Source organism: Capsicum annuum, chromosome 10, assembly GCF_002878395.1.
Source record: "Capsicum annuum cultivar UCD-10X-F1 chromosome 10, UCD10Xv1.1, whole genome shotgun sequence".
NCBI classification, from domain to species: Eukaryota; Viridiplantae; Streptophyta; class Magnoliopsida; order Solanales; family Solanaceae; genus Capsicum; species Capsicum annuum.
Window position 1 is genome coordinate 52,157,280 of NC_061120.1, and position 14,383 is coordinate 52,171,662.

Consider the following 14,383-nt stretch of genomic DNA (forward strand, 5'->3'; position numbering starts at 1 on the left):
CAAAAAGAAGAGTCGAGCCACGACTCTTCTTTTTGAATTTTTATTTATCAAAAACAAACTCCTAGTAAAACAAAAATGATTAAAATAATGGGTTGCCTCCCATGTAGCGCTTGATTTATTATCGCGGCACGACATAGTTATCTTGATTACTCAGACTTTATCAAGATATATGGTGGCTATACCTTTTATTGAGTCGGTTGAACTGATATATAGCTTCAATCTTTGGCCATTCACCTTAAAGACACTACTATCATTGTTTTCTAACTCTACTACTCCAGATGAGTAAACTTGGCTGATTCTAAATGGACCAGACCATTTAGACTTCAACTTACCTGGAAACAGCTTTAGTCTGGAGTTGAAAACGAGTACCAAATCGCCTTTCTGAAAGTTTCGTTGGATAATCCTCCGATCATGGTAATTTTTCATCCTTTCCTTGTAAAGATCTGCTCTTTCATATGCATTTAGATGAAATTCATCCATCTCGTTCAGCTGCCCCAATCTCATATTTATAGCATCATCCCAGTTCAGGTTAAGCTACTTTAGTGCCCACATTGCTTTATGTTCTAGCTCAATTGGCAAGTGACAAGCCTTTCCATAAACTAGTTGGTATGGTGACATCCCAATTGGTGTCTTAAATGCGGTTTTATATGCCCATAAGGCATCGTCCAGCTTCTTGGACCAATCTTTCCTGCTGGCATTCACAGTCTTAGCAAGGATCAGCTTGATTTCCCAATTTGAAACCTCCACCTGCCCAGTAGTTTTTGGGTGGTACGGTGTAGCTACCTTATGTTTCTTAACCCCATACTTTGCCAATACGGCTCTGAACATCTTGTTGCAGAAATCTGATCCTTCATCGCTTATGATGGTACGGGGTACCCCAAAACGAGAGAAGATATTTCTCTTTAAGAATGCCACAACACTCTTACCTTTATTATCAGCAAGAGCGATTGCTTCGACCCATTTGGATACGTAATCCACATCAACCAAGATATATTTCATCCTAAATGAGCTCACAAATGGGCCCATGAAGTCAATACCTCAGACATCGAATAACTCTACTTCAAGCATTTTGGACATGGGCATCTCATGGTGCTTTGAATTAGAACCTTGCCGCTAATACTGATCACATCTTCTTACAAAATCGTAGGCATTCTTGAATAATGAAGGCCAACAGTAGCCACTTTACAGTACTTTCTTGGTCGTCCGATCACCTGCTTGGTGACCTCCAACTTTGGAAGCATGGCTTGCTTCCAGTATGCTAGGCACCTCTACATCTGGGATGCACCGCCTAATAATACTATCAGCACATCGTCGAAAAAGATAAGGCTCATCCCAGAAGTAATGTTTCACATCATGCATGAACTTTTTCTTTTGATGAAAGGAGAGATGCTCAGGAATCACTTCGCTCACCACGTAGTTAGCAAAATCTGCATACCACGGTAAGTTTTCCACCATAGTTGCTAGAATCTCTTCGTCGGGGAATGCATCATCAATATCAAGGTTGGTATACACTGTGTGCTCACTCTCAAGTCTAGATAGATGATCAGCTACTTGGTTTTCACAACCTTTTCTATCCTTTACCTCGAAATCGAATTCTTGAAGCAGTAACACCCACCTAATTAGCCTTGTCTTAGCATCCTTCTTTGACATTAGATATCTTAGAGCCACATGATCTGTATGAACCACTACCTTGGTTCCCAACAAGTAAGCACAGAACTTTTCAAAAGCATAAACAACTGCTAGAAGCTCTTGTTCAGTGACGGTATAGTTCTTCTATGCTCCATTCAAGGCCTTGCTCGCGTAGTAGATTGGATGAAATAGCTTTTCTCTTTTCTGACCAAGGACAGCACCCAAGGCTACACCACTTGCAGCACACATAATTTCAAAAGGTAGAGACCAATTGGGTGCTACAATTATAGGTGCTTCAACTAGCTTTTCTTTGAGGCATTCAAATGCCTTCAAGCAATCTTCACCAAAGTAAAACTTGGCCTCCTTCTCCAAAATTTTGCATAATGGGTTTGCAATCTTGGAGAAGTCTTTAATAAACCTCCGATAGAAACCAGCATGACCGAGAAAACTACCAACCCCTTCATAGAAATTGGAGGTGGTAGTCTCTCGATACCTTCAATCTTGGCTCGATCAACTTCAATTTCCTTTTCAGAGACCTTATGCCCGAGAACAATGCCTTCCTTAACCATAAAATGGCACTTCTCCCAATTTAGCACCAGATTGAATTCCACACATCGCTGCAAGCCATACTTAGATTTACCAAGCATGACTCAAATGACTCACCTATAGCTGAAAAGTCATCCATAAACACCTCCAAGGTGTCTTCAACCATATTAGAGAAAATGGACATCATACACCACTGAAAAGTGGCAGGTGCATTACATAGCCCAAATGGCATTTGTTTGAATGCAAAAGTACCATATAGGCATGTAAAAGTGGTCTTCTCCTGATCTTTAGGAGCAATCCAAATATGATTATATCCGAAATAACCATACAAGAAATAGAACCATCCCTTTCCTGCCAATCGATCAAGCATTTAATCCATGAATGGCATTGGCAAGTGGTCTTTTAACGTCCACGAATTTAGCTTCCGATAATCCATACACACCCTCCACCCTATGACAGGCCTGAGTGGAACTAGCTCATTCTTCTCATTTGCTACTACTGTCATGCCCCTTTTTTTAGGCACACATTGTATAGGACTCACCCATTTACTGTCTGAGAATGGATACACCACCCCTGCATCTAACAACTTTATGATTTCTTTCTTCACCACCTCTTGCATAGGTGGATTCAGACGACGCTGATGCTCAATAGTGGGTACGCAATCTTCCTCGAGCTGAATCTTATGCATACATATGCTAGGAGGGATACCAATTATATCAGCAATAGTCCAACCAATAGCTCTCTTGTACCTCGTCAGAACAGAGATGAGAGCCTCTACCTGTTGTTCACCTAAATCAGCAGCAATAATAACGGGCATTGTATTTCCACTACCCAAGAACATATACCTTAGATGACTGGGTAGCTCTTTCAATTCTAGCATCGGTGGCTCTTCAATAGATGGCTTCGCCGGTGGTGAAGGTCGATTCTTAAGGTCAAGGTCCAGCTTCTTGGGGGAATAAGAATACGACCCCATTCCTGTCAAAGCACAGATAGTTTCTTCGTACTCTTTAACATTCTCACAATCGAAGTTTAAAAGCACAGCAGCCAATGGCTCAACAGTAAGCTGCTTCTCTAAAGATAATTCTTTCTCATCCTCATAATAAACATCAGCTATAAAGAACACATTCATATCCTTGGTCTGCTTCATTGATTTGCATACATCAAAACGTACCACTTCGTCATTTATCTGAAATAAAAGCTCATTTGCTCGTAAATCAATAAGCACACTTCCTATTGCGAGGAAAGGTCGACCCAAGATTATGGACACCTTAAAATCCACCTCGCAATCCAAAATAACAAAGTCTGCAGGAAAAATGAAGGTAGAAACCTTCACTAATACATCATACAAGATACCAACAGGTCATTTTACCGACCTATCTGCCATTACAAGTCGCATGTTGGTTGGTGTAGGATCGCCCAACCCCAACTGTCTATAGATGGCTAGTGGCATCAAATTAATGCTAGCCCCTAAATCACATAAAGCCTTAGCAAAGTCTAAAGATCCAACCGTGCAAGGAATAGTGAAAGCACCAGGATCTGCCTTCTTTTGTACCAGAGACCTCATGGCAATTGCACTGCAATGATGAAAATTATCTGCCAGTTCATAGCTCGCTGCCCTTTTCTTTGTCAAAAGGTCCTTCATGAATTTGGCATATCCTGGCATTTGCTCCAGTACCTCATTCTTATTCTTCCAATTCCCTTGGTCTCGATCCTTGTATTCAGATTTTTCATAATAGTTCCGACCTTGGTTTCCTTAGACATTGCCTCAGAAATCCCTCTGATTATTCAAGTAATTTTCTTCCTCCTCAGAATCGGAGTCATCTATTCCCTGTCATACAACAGCCTTGACCTTTTTTGTCTTTCCTGATAATAAATGCTTGGTAAGAAGGTCCATCTGCATTTTCATGTGAGCCATATCCTGGTCATGTTCCTTTTTTCTTCGCCTCTATTCGATCGTCATGCCACTAGATACAGTAGAGCTTGCTACCTCAGAATCCCTGGTATGCCAAGCTCTACTCTGCTTTGTCATACAATCCAGCATATCACATGCCTCAATAAAAGTAAGGTCCATGAATGATCCACCCGCAGCATTATCTACCACTAGCTTAGTCACCGAGTTCAAAGCCCTATATAATATTTCCATCAAGTGAACATTGGTCATCTGATGATTTGAGCATCACATAAGATTCTTCTTGAACTTTTCCCATGTCTCATGGAGAGCTTCCGTTGAAAGCTGTCTGAAATTGCCTATCTCATCTCTTAATTGTGCTCTCTTGGATGGCGGAAAGAATCTTTATAGGAAAGCTTCTTTCAGTTGCCTCCAATTAGTAATAGAGTCAGGAGTTAGCCTGTTTAACCATAGAGTTGCCTCTCCAGATAGAGACAATGGAAATAAGCACAGCCGGATCGCATTCTGTCCAACCCCTGGATTGTCAAACGATTTGCATGTTGAGATAAAATTAATCAGATTTATATTCGGATCATCGCCTGCAAGTCCACCAAATAACCCTTTGAGTTGCAATAGCTGGATCATGGTGGTAGTGATATTGAACTTGGCTTCGGGTACCAAGGGCGGAGGAATAATAGCCCCTGTGGCACCAGCCCCATCCAAGTCGTCATCATCATCATCAAAAGCAACTTGCACAACTCGGCGTTCAGGTCTCATTCTAGCTTGATGATCTCTGTTGACATTCCTGTTAACTGGTGCAACCACATCCTCTGCAAGCCTTGGATTTAATAACTCATCATCACCCAGGTCCTCATCATCAAGATTTGGTACCCGACCTAGGTTATCAGCATTCTGTTGATTTACTTGTGCAGCTACCAATGCAGCTAATCTAGCCTGCTCCTGTTGAGTAGCTATCCTTTCAAGGTCACGTTGCGCATCCATTCTGCCAATGAGATGTGGTTCAGGATTTATAGGTAATAATGGCTGACTAGATCTTTGTGTATTTGGCATGTAATCCACTAAACCTGAACAAAACAAAAACAACAAACAGAAAGTAAAATTTGAGAATTTTTGACCAAAGGGTCTATTAACTATTACAAACTTAGTTGACAACCGTATTCCCCGGCAACGGCGCCAAAATTTCTCTTAATTTCACTAGTCACATTCATCACCAAGATCGTTCTAAGTTTTGGTATGATGAATATTTCTATGTTGATTTCTGTTTTATTCATGAGTAGCTAAGTTTATCTGTTAGGCTTATGGAAACCTTGTAGTATACTCTCTATTGCTATGGTTTTTTGAATTTATGATGTGTTAATCCACTTATATCATTACTTTCTTCATTTTTATTGAATTCTTATGGTTGCAAACATAGGGAATGTGCCATTATAGCAATAACTTATTTGATAGAAAAGTTACTATTTGGAAAAGAGACTGTGACGAGAAAATAGGGTTTCCAACCTCTATTTTACACGTTAATGCCCTAGCAGGATTAACTTCTTGGAGAGTTCATACAATTTGTTGCACACTTTGGATTCAAAAGAACTAAGGTCAATAAATCCTTAATGGTTGAAAAACACTTGGATTTAGAATTAGAATACGTCTCTCTATAAGTGCATGCATGTATAAAATCCATATTACTCATAGTTAATAGAGAAGTAGAAGCTACAAGGTGGACATAACCCTAACTTGTCATTCTCTGTGATCAAATATAATTACACATATCATCTCATTATTACACTGATAATATTATTGTGCACTTAAACCAAACCCCCCTTACCTTGGAACCTTCGATCAACAATCTAATAATAATCACAATACTTAGTGATCATAGTATTCCCTGTGGGATTCGACACCCAACCCAGTTGGGTTCTATGTTTGAAAGCTACCGCTTACACTTTCTAACGAGAGTTGTAATTTGGGTGTATCAATGGCCGATTTCCGCATTTCATGGGGATACAGCACCCGAAGACGATTAGCAGAGTGAACGCTAGCATGCACTCAGGGATAATGCTAAAATAATGTCATTATTCAAAACCAAGGAAATAACCATATGCAATCACACATATACATATATATATATGTATCATGTCGAGATAAGAAAACTGGTTTAGCATGCATTTAATACCTTAACCTTTGATTAATAGCTTGACCAACATAAAACCACCCACTGGCTATATGAGTTTAGCTCCCCTTATTGAAAGGGCCCAGTGCATGTTAGCCGTACAACCAAAGAAAAAGAACCTGAGATGACTAGTATATCTCCTAAAATATAAAGCGTTACATCATGCACACCGTCACTACGACCAAACCTCACATTGGCAAACATGAGTTTCCAGTATTAGTCCCCCACCAGGACCTCCACCTTCTATAGTTTTGCTAACACAACCCTCTTTAAACCCATATTAAAATCAATTACACATTCCAACGATTTAACATGGAGTCTTTTTTTAGGCATTAACCATTGGTATCAGCATACCAAAACTAGATCTTGCAAGTCTATCCTTTTATGCCTTACCAAAATAATTAAACTAAGTTAACTCCCAAGTTTTAAATTAAACCAAAACCATGTCCACGAAAGGCCTTTCAAAATTATTTAAAACTAACCAGACCAATATAGGTTCCATTATAATTTATGAAATTCAAAGATATAGAGTAGTCAAGAAATGTGACAAAATCCTTCTTATTGGCATTTTAACAAATAGGTTGAGGGCACATTGAAATTCAAGAGCGGGTGAATTAAAATTTTTCTGTGAGTCGACTACTGACTCTTCACAGATAACTAGCTTGTAGATCAGTGCACTTCACAAACAGATTAGATTTAAAATAGTTAAGCACGTAAATATCAGAACATAAAGTAATAACACAGAAATTTATCTTGGTTCGGAACAACAATGTTGTTCGTACTTCTAGTTCCCTTGGGTTTTAAAGTTTCCTTAGATAGTTGAATGTTGGGCTCGAGTACAATAATAGGAAATAATTTTTGAAGACTTATTTTTCTCTTCATATCTTGTGACACAACTTCAGTTGATGTTAACAAGCTTACTCGATCCTACTCTTTATATAATAATTGTAAACTAAAAGTTACAAAGCCTTGTAAGACTAAAAATGAGACACTTTGAATTTTCTCTTTGAAGTTGTGCGGAGAAGTGTCTGTCTTTGGTCTTTATCTTTTATAGTCTCTGGTTGCTAATCTTCATAAGAAAACCCAAAAGATTTCTTCTCAATCAAGGATGTAAATTGATTCCTTGATTGAGTAATGTAGCCGTATGATATGTCCAATATATGAATTTGGATCACGTCTATATCAGATATGTCTATGATTTATTTTTCTTTTTGGTTTTATAGAGATTGATGCCTTTCCAAATTTTCTCATGATTTTCCTCTTCTTGATTGATTTGGTCTGTCGTGATTCTAGGATTGTGATCCTTTTTTCATTTTCATGATATTTGATTTATATGCTCGTCATACTATTTGAATGTTGTGAACCTCTATATTTTAGGTGAGATACTCTTCTATCTTCCAATATCTTGATTCAATTTTTTGTAATATTTGGGGCTGATATTCTCCTTCCATTTGTTCTTATTGTGACTGATGGTACTTGGATACCATAGATGTCCTTTCATTCCTAATGTCCTTCTATTCCCAGAGCTGGTTTCCTTTGTCCTTCCAATATTAGCAGTCTTTAGTGTCCTCCAAAGGTACACTTATTAGTTTGCCATTATTAAAATGTATACGTAGGAGGCTAACAATCTCCCCTTTTTTTATTAATGACAACAATAGTAAACATAGTTGACTTCCTTGTCTATAGGCTTTCTCCCCCTAACTTGTATAAGTATTAGCTGATATGTAAACTTTCTCTACTCCCCCTGACTTGTAGGCTACACTGTTCCTTCATTCTCCACCTTTTATATAACCAAAAATAAATAATGCATAGGCAATATGCAGACAAAGAGATTCACCAGAGAAATAAAGCAATGACAGAAGAGGTGTACTTAGATAAATGCATGATTTTATGTAGTAAAAGATGCGGCAAATTCTAAATAAGGCTTAAATATCATTGATGCTAAGAATACCAAGCCTTTTTTGAAGGAAGCAAAATCTTTCTTCCAACAAAGGTTTTGTAAAAATATCTGCTAGTTGATTTTTGGAGTCAACAAATTTTAGAGAAAAATCACCATTCTCTACATGGTATCGAATAAAATAATGCTTAATACAATATGTTTATCATTAGAGTGATGCACAATATACTTAGATAAGCTAATGGCACTAGTGTTATCACACATAATAAGAACAAATTCAAAAGATAAGTCAAAGTCAAGAAGTTGATGCATAATCCAAAAGATTTGAGTACCATAGCTTCCGACAGCTATGTATTTAGCTTTAGTGGTTGAAAGAGCAATGGAAGTTTGTTTATTTCTATGCCATGATATAAGGGCAGCAACAAGTATTTAACATATTCCACTAGTGCTCTTCCTATCACTTTTGTCTCCTTCAAAATCAGCATCTGAGGAACCAATTAAATCAAAGTGTAAGGAGCAGGGATACCATAAACCAAAGTCTTGAGTTCCTATTAGATATTTGGATGAATTATTTGATGAAAGTAACATGAGACTCCTTTGTAGTCAACTGGAATCTAGCACATTAACACACACTAAACATAATATTTAGCTGACTTGCAGTCAAATAGAGTAGAGATCCGATCATCCCCCCATATATTTTTTCATCTTTGTCTTTTGTAGACAAGTTTGAATCAATACATGTGGATAGGCTCAAGGGTGTTCCATAGGCCTTTTCTTTTTCCATACCGAACCTTTTGATAAGTTCTTTTGTGTATTTTGCTTGGATGAAGGTCCCTTTAGGAGTTTGTTTGATTTGTAATCTGAGAAAGAATGTGAGCTCACAAATAAGACTCAATTTGAATTCTCCTTGTATCAAATTAGCAAAATACTCACATATAGAGATGTTAGAACTAGAAAAAATAAATATCGTCAAAGAAAATTTGCATAATTATAAGATTTTAGTTAATCTTTTGAATGAACAGAGTTGTGTCAATTTTAACCCTTTGAAAATTATTATTTTGTAAAAAAGTACTCAATATCTCATACCAAGATTTTGGAGCTTGTTTGGGGCCTTAGAGTGCTTTCGCTAACTTGATAAGATGATTTGGAAATGAGGGATCTTAATTTCTGAGGGTTGTTTTACAAAAACTTCCTCATGAATAAAGACATTTAAGAAAGCACTTTTTACGTCCATTTGAAACAACTTCAAATATTTAAATGAGATAAAACCTAATAAAATTTGTATTGACTCTAACCTTGCCACATGGACAAAGATCTCATCATAATCAATACCTTTATGCTGAGAGTAGCTTTGAACTATAAGTGTAGCTTTATTTCTAACGACTTTACCTTCTTTATTTAATTTATTTCTGTAGACCTATCTTGTTCTAATTACTGACCAATTTCTTGGTCTTTTAACTAGAGTTTGAACTTGATTTCATTCAAATTGGTCTAGTTCTTCCTTCATAGCTTCAAGTTATAATTCATCATTGAGAGTTTCATCAGTTTTCTTCGGTACAAATTGGGACAAAAGGGCAACTAATGTTTGTCACCTCAATAATGCTATATTTTTCACTCTATCTTCTAGATTTTTTATGATGAGTTCATTTGGATGGCTAGCATCATGATTCCACTCTTTTGGAACATTCAATTTTATTATTTTTGTTATGGGAGTCGACTCTGCTGGGGGTTTAGTTTACTTGTCTTGTAAAGGTTCTGAGGTTGTGCTGTGATTTTCTCCATTCTGTATATTACTCACTTTCATCACTTTGTGGATCAAATTTTTCTAAGGTATTCTTACCACTATTTTGAATAAAACATTTACAGCTAAAGGGATAAAAGTAGCCAATGTTAGGCTTCTTTCCTCACTAGAGTTCATAAGGGGTTTTCTCTAAAATGGGTCTGATTAGGCACTTGTGATGATGTGACATGTTATGCTAACTAATTCTGCCCAAAAGTGATCTGGGATATTATGTTCTAACAACATTGTCATAGTAGTTTCTTAGAGGGACCGATTCTTTCACTCCACTACATCATTTTGTTGTGAAGATCGTGGCGAATAAAATTTCTGAGAGTATCCATTCTAAGAACAATACTCTTCAAATGCCTTATTTTCAAATTCTCCTCCATCATCACTGTCGACATAAGTGATGAGGTGTCCAGCTTCTCTTTGTATTTTTCTACAAAAAATCTCAAAGTTTAAGAAAGCCTCATATTTATTTGCAAAAAACATAACCCAATTAAATCATGAGTAATCATCAACCATGACAAAAACATATCTTTTTCCACTGATGCTTGTGGTCTTTGTGGGGCCAAACAGATCCATGTGGATCATTTGAAGAGGCTTGGTGGTAGAGACAATGTCTTTACTTTTAATGATGTCCAGGTCTATTTACCCAATTTTCAAGCGTCACAGATGTGATCTTTTTCAAACTTGAGTTTTGGTAGACCTTTCACCAGTTCAAGTCTAGAAAATTTCTTAATGATATGCATACTAGCATGCCCAAGCTTCCTATGTACAACTAAGTATCATTGGTTTGCATAGTAAGATAGGTTAAGGTATAAAATTAAGGACTATTTAAGACATAAATGTTATCAACGCATTCACCAATATGAGAGATATATCTTTTGTCGTGTTTGATAGAGAAATTTTCAACTTTGAAAAGGACTCTGAATACGGTGTCACATAGTTGAATGACGCAGAGAAAATTATGTTTGAGACCGTCAACTTCAGTAAATTCACATGATGAGTTGTCATCGAATCTAATTGGTCCTTCATCTAGTTTATTTAGGGAGGAAAATTTCTCCTTATTTCCATTCATGTATCTGTAACATCCGCTTTTAATGACCCATATTCCCTTTTTTTAGCTCTTGCGGACGTATTCCTGTGAAACTAGAAAATTAATTACGTTTAGGTACCAAAGTGTTCTTAGGTCCTTGTGAGTTAGATGTACTTTCTTTGGGCTTCAAACCTGCACACTTTTAGGCTTATGCTTGGAGCTGTGGGGTTTGTGCCCTCTCTGTCCACAAATAAAGTAGACAGCTCCTCGAGAAGAAAAAAAAACTCTTAGGTGATTTAAACGACCCTGATAAGGAACTTAGTTCCATTTGAAGGAGTTTTCTCCTACGAAACTATGGCTTGGGGATTTCTCAAAACTGCTCAATTTTATTTTTGCATCACCAAGCTCTTCATGAAGTAAGTCAATTTCAATTTGACATGCTTTGATTTCTATTTCCCATGTTCGTCATTCCTTTTCAAGTTTTTGGTTAAATTGTGCTTCACAACTTCTCTTCTCTTGTCCGAAATCATTATACTCATCTATGATGTTTTGGAGCTTATCGATTATCATATCCAAATTAGTTTCAAGAGTATTACAGTTATCACATTCGTGTGGTCTTACCTCGATAGGTTCTCCTATTGTCATTAAGCATATATTGGCAGCTTCTATTTCTTCTTCAGTTTCATCTTCATTACTCCAGGCTCTAAAGTTTTGATTTCTTAGAAGATCATAATTTCAAGTTTAGAAAGTTTTTCTTGAAATGGACAGACCTTCCACAGTAGTAATAGAGATCATCATTTCTGATGGAGTCATTATTTTTGCCTCCTTGGGATTTTGTTGTCTCTGTAATGATCTGTGTTACCCCACGATTGATGAGGGCCATTCCTTTACTATAGCATCTTTGAAAATGTCCTCATCTACATTTGGAGTAGCATTGAAAGCTATTGATTTCTTCTTTTCATCTTTGTGGTACTTATTGATATAATTTCTTTTTATGCAATAAGGTTAACTCATAGTTATTCATATGTCATATTGTGTAGGTCTCCATTCTCTAGAATGGCAGCCTTGGTTTCTTATATCTTTGGAAGAATTCGAACCAACTTCTACACATGCAGGATGTGTGGATAGATCATCCTTGGTGATTTTAGTTCACACATGATCTTACTGAATTTGGCAAATATTTTTTCGATGTTCTCATTCTCTTCTATTTTGAACAACTCATATTCATTGACTAGGGCAGCAATCTTTGGCTTCTTGACTTTGGAGGCTCCTTTATAGGTTACCTCTAGTTTGTCCCATATTTATTTTACAGTTTCACAAGTTGATATCTTGTTGTATTCTTCTCCTCTAACTACACACAAAAGCAAACTTATAGCACGTGCATTAGTTTAAATTAACTCTTGTTGTTCTTTGGTGACCTCATGACTTTCATGGTCTTCTATACCAATACTGTTGGATTCTTGATCCTTGACTTTTTGATTTTCCTTGAGTCATGGAATTGACTTTGGACCTTTCTTGATGACAACCCAGATTTGGAAGTCATTTGACAAGACAAAGATTTTGAAGATGTTCTTCTAGTAAGAGTAATGTTGTCCATTAAATTATGGCGGTCTTGTGGAGGAGTGACCATCCTGAAGAAATGCACCAAGAATTTAATACTGGGCCATCTAATCTTTGCTCATTTGCAGTTAAGCAATCCAGTTTGTGAGACCTGCTCTGATACTGTAACACCCCAATTTTCTATAATTGGAACGCCATACAGTGCTCATGACCACAAAGGACCACAAGCTAACCCTCTTCTGATATCTGTACCTGAGCACTGCATAATATAGGTAATAAATACAAGAAAATGGCAGAAATATGTCATAAGGTTCAACATCTAAAATAATCAATACTGAAAACTGAATACTAATACATCTATCCGAAAAGCCTCTAAACTATCTGAACAGTGGAGTTGATGGGACATGTCCCCAATTAACTCCGTCTGCTAAAAATAAACTAAATCTAATGCGATAATGAAATAAGGATCACCCTCGAATGAAGAGAAATCACTGCTATGTCTACTACTGCTTACTAAGTCTGGACTGTTATGGGTGCTCTGGATCCCATATGTCTGAACCTATGGTATAAGACACCATTGCGCAGGAAAGTATACATCAGTACATTGAATGTAATAGTATGATAGATGAGGTAAGGCTGACTGCAAGGGCTTATACATGAACATTACTTAACTTAATAACATGAGAATACTGAATAGGATATATGCATGAATGCACTAACCAAAACTGGAATCGCAGTAACACTAAATACGAACTCTGAATATTGGTTTCTAAATACTAAATTACTGATGACTGGGTCTACTAATACTAATATGTGAGTTTAATAACTCTGGAATACTGAATAACAAAATATAATCATATCAATAACTGAGTTCTAAGGTTGCTACTATCAACTGAATAGATCTTAGATAGAACCTCTCTAATGGATGATCTCTGAATCTACTAATAATGATAAGGGATGATTTTATCTAAGATCAAACCAATCTAGCATAAGATCTTTTAATCATTTAATAATAGAAATGATGGACTAAGTTTGAGATAGGCCTATCTAATAGGTGATCTTTGGATCTATTAGCACTGATACTGATTAACTTTATGTGAGACCAGGCCTATATAGCGGGTGGTCTAAATATATGGAACTATCTAATTTCCTTATTGAGATGGGTGACTGTATCTGATAGTCCTAATTTTTAAGTGCTACTTTGAAGACTAATACAAAAACTGCAACTGTAGGAGTTCCCACCTAACCGACATGCCCTAAATCTGATCTAGTGGGGTCCAACCTGTAACCCCAGCTGGAAGGGCATCAATACCATGCCACGGGTAAAGACCTCTACTATATTCAAGCCTCCCTAATGGGTGTCCCTGAACAGGAAGTCAAGCCTAAGGCAATATTATAGTCAAGCCTTAATCTAACGAGTGACTCCTGGTCCTGCACTAGCTGCACAATTCTAGAGTTTAGGGACTGTTACTAATGACTCTGCCTGTCTAACGGGGAAGCCGTCATCCCTGCACTCGCTCAGTGCTAGTTACTACTCCCAATTGAAGGACTCTTGATTCTTAACTGAACTTAGACTGAAATGAATCTTTTATTGGTCATACTGAGTGACTGAGTTAAGTTGAGTTCACTTAATTCTGAAGATTGATGGAATACTTCTTAATTCTACTTTCTGTTGGAATGCTACTGAGTTATGTAACTTACTGTGCTTTACTGAAATATAAACTAAGTACTGAGCTTGATTAAACTGAATACTGAGACTGGATTGCACTTATACTAAGATCACTGAATTTTCTTAAGTTCTATAATTGTTTGAATTCCGCTAAGCATAGCTTGATTGAGAATATATTGAGACTGACTCA

The 14,383-nt window shown here is 37.0% G+C and overlaps 1 pseudogene; it reads right to left on the bottom strand.

Moving 5' to 3' along the window:
• LOC124887727 overlaps positions 1-14,383 on the bottom strand; it is a 129,427-nt pseudogene that overhangs the window by 90,364 nt on the left and 24,680 nt on the right.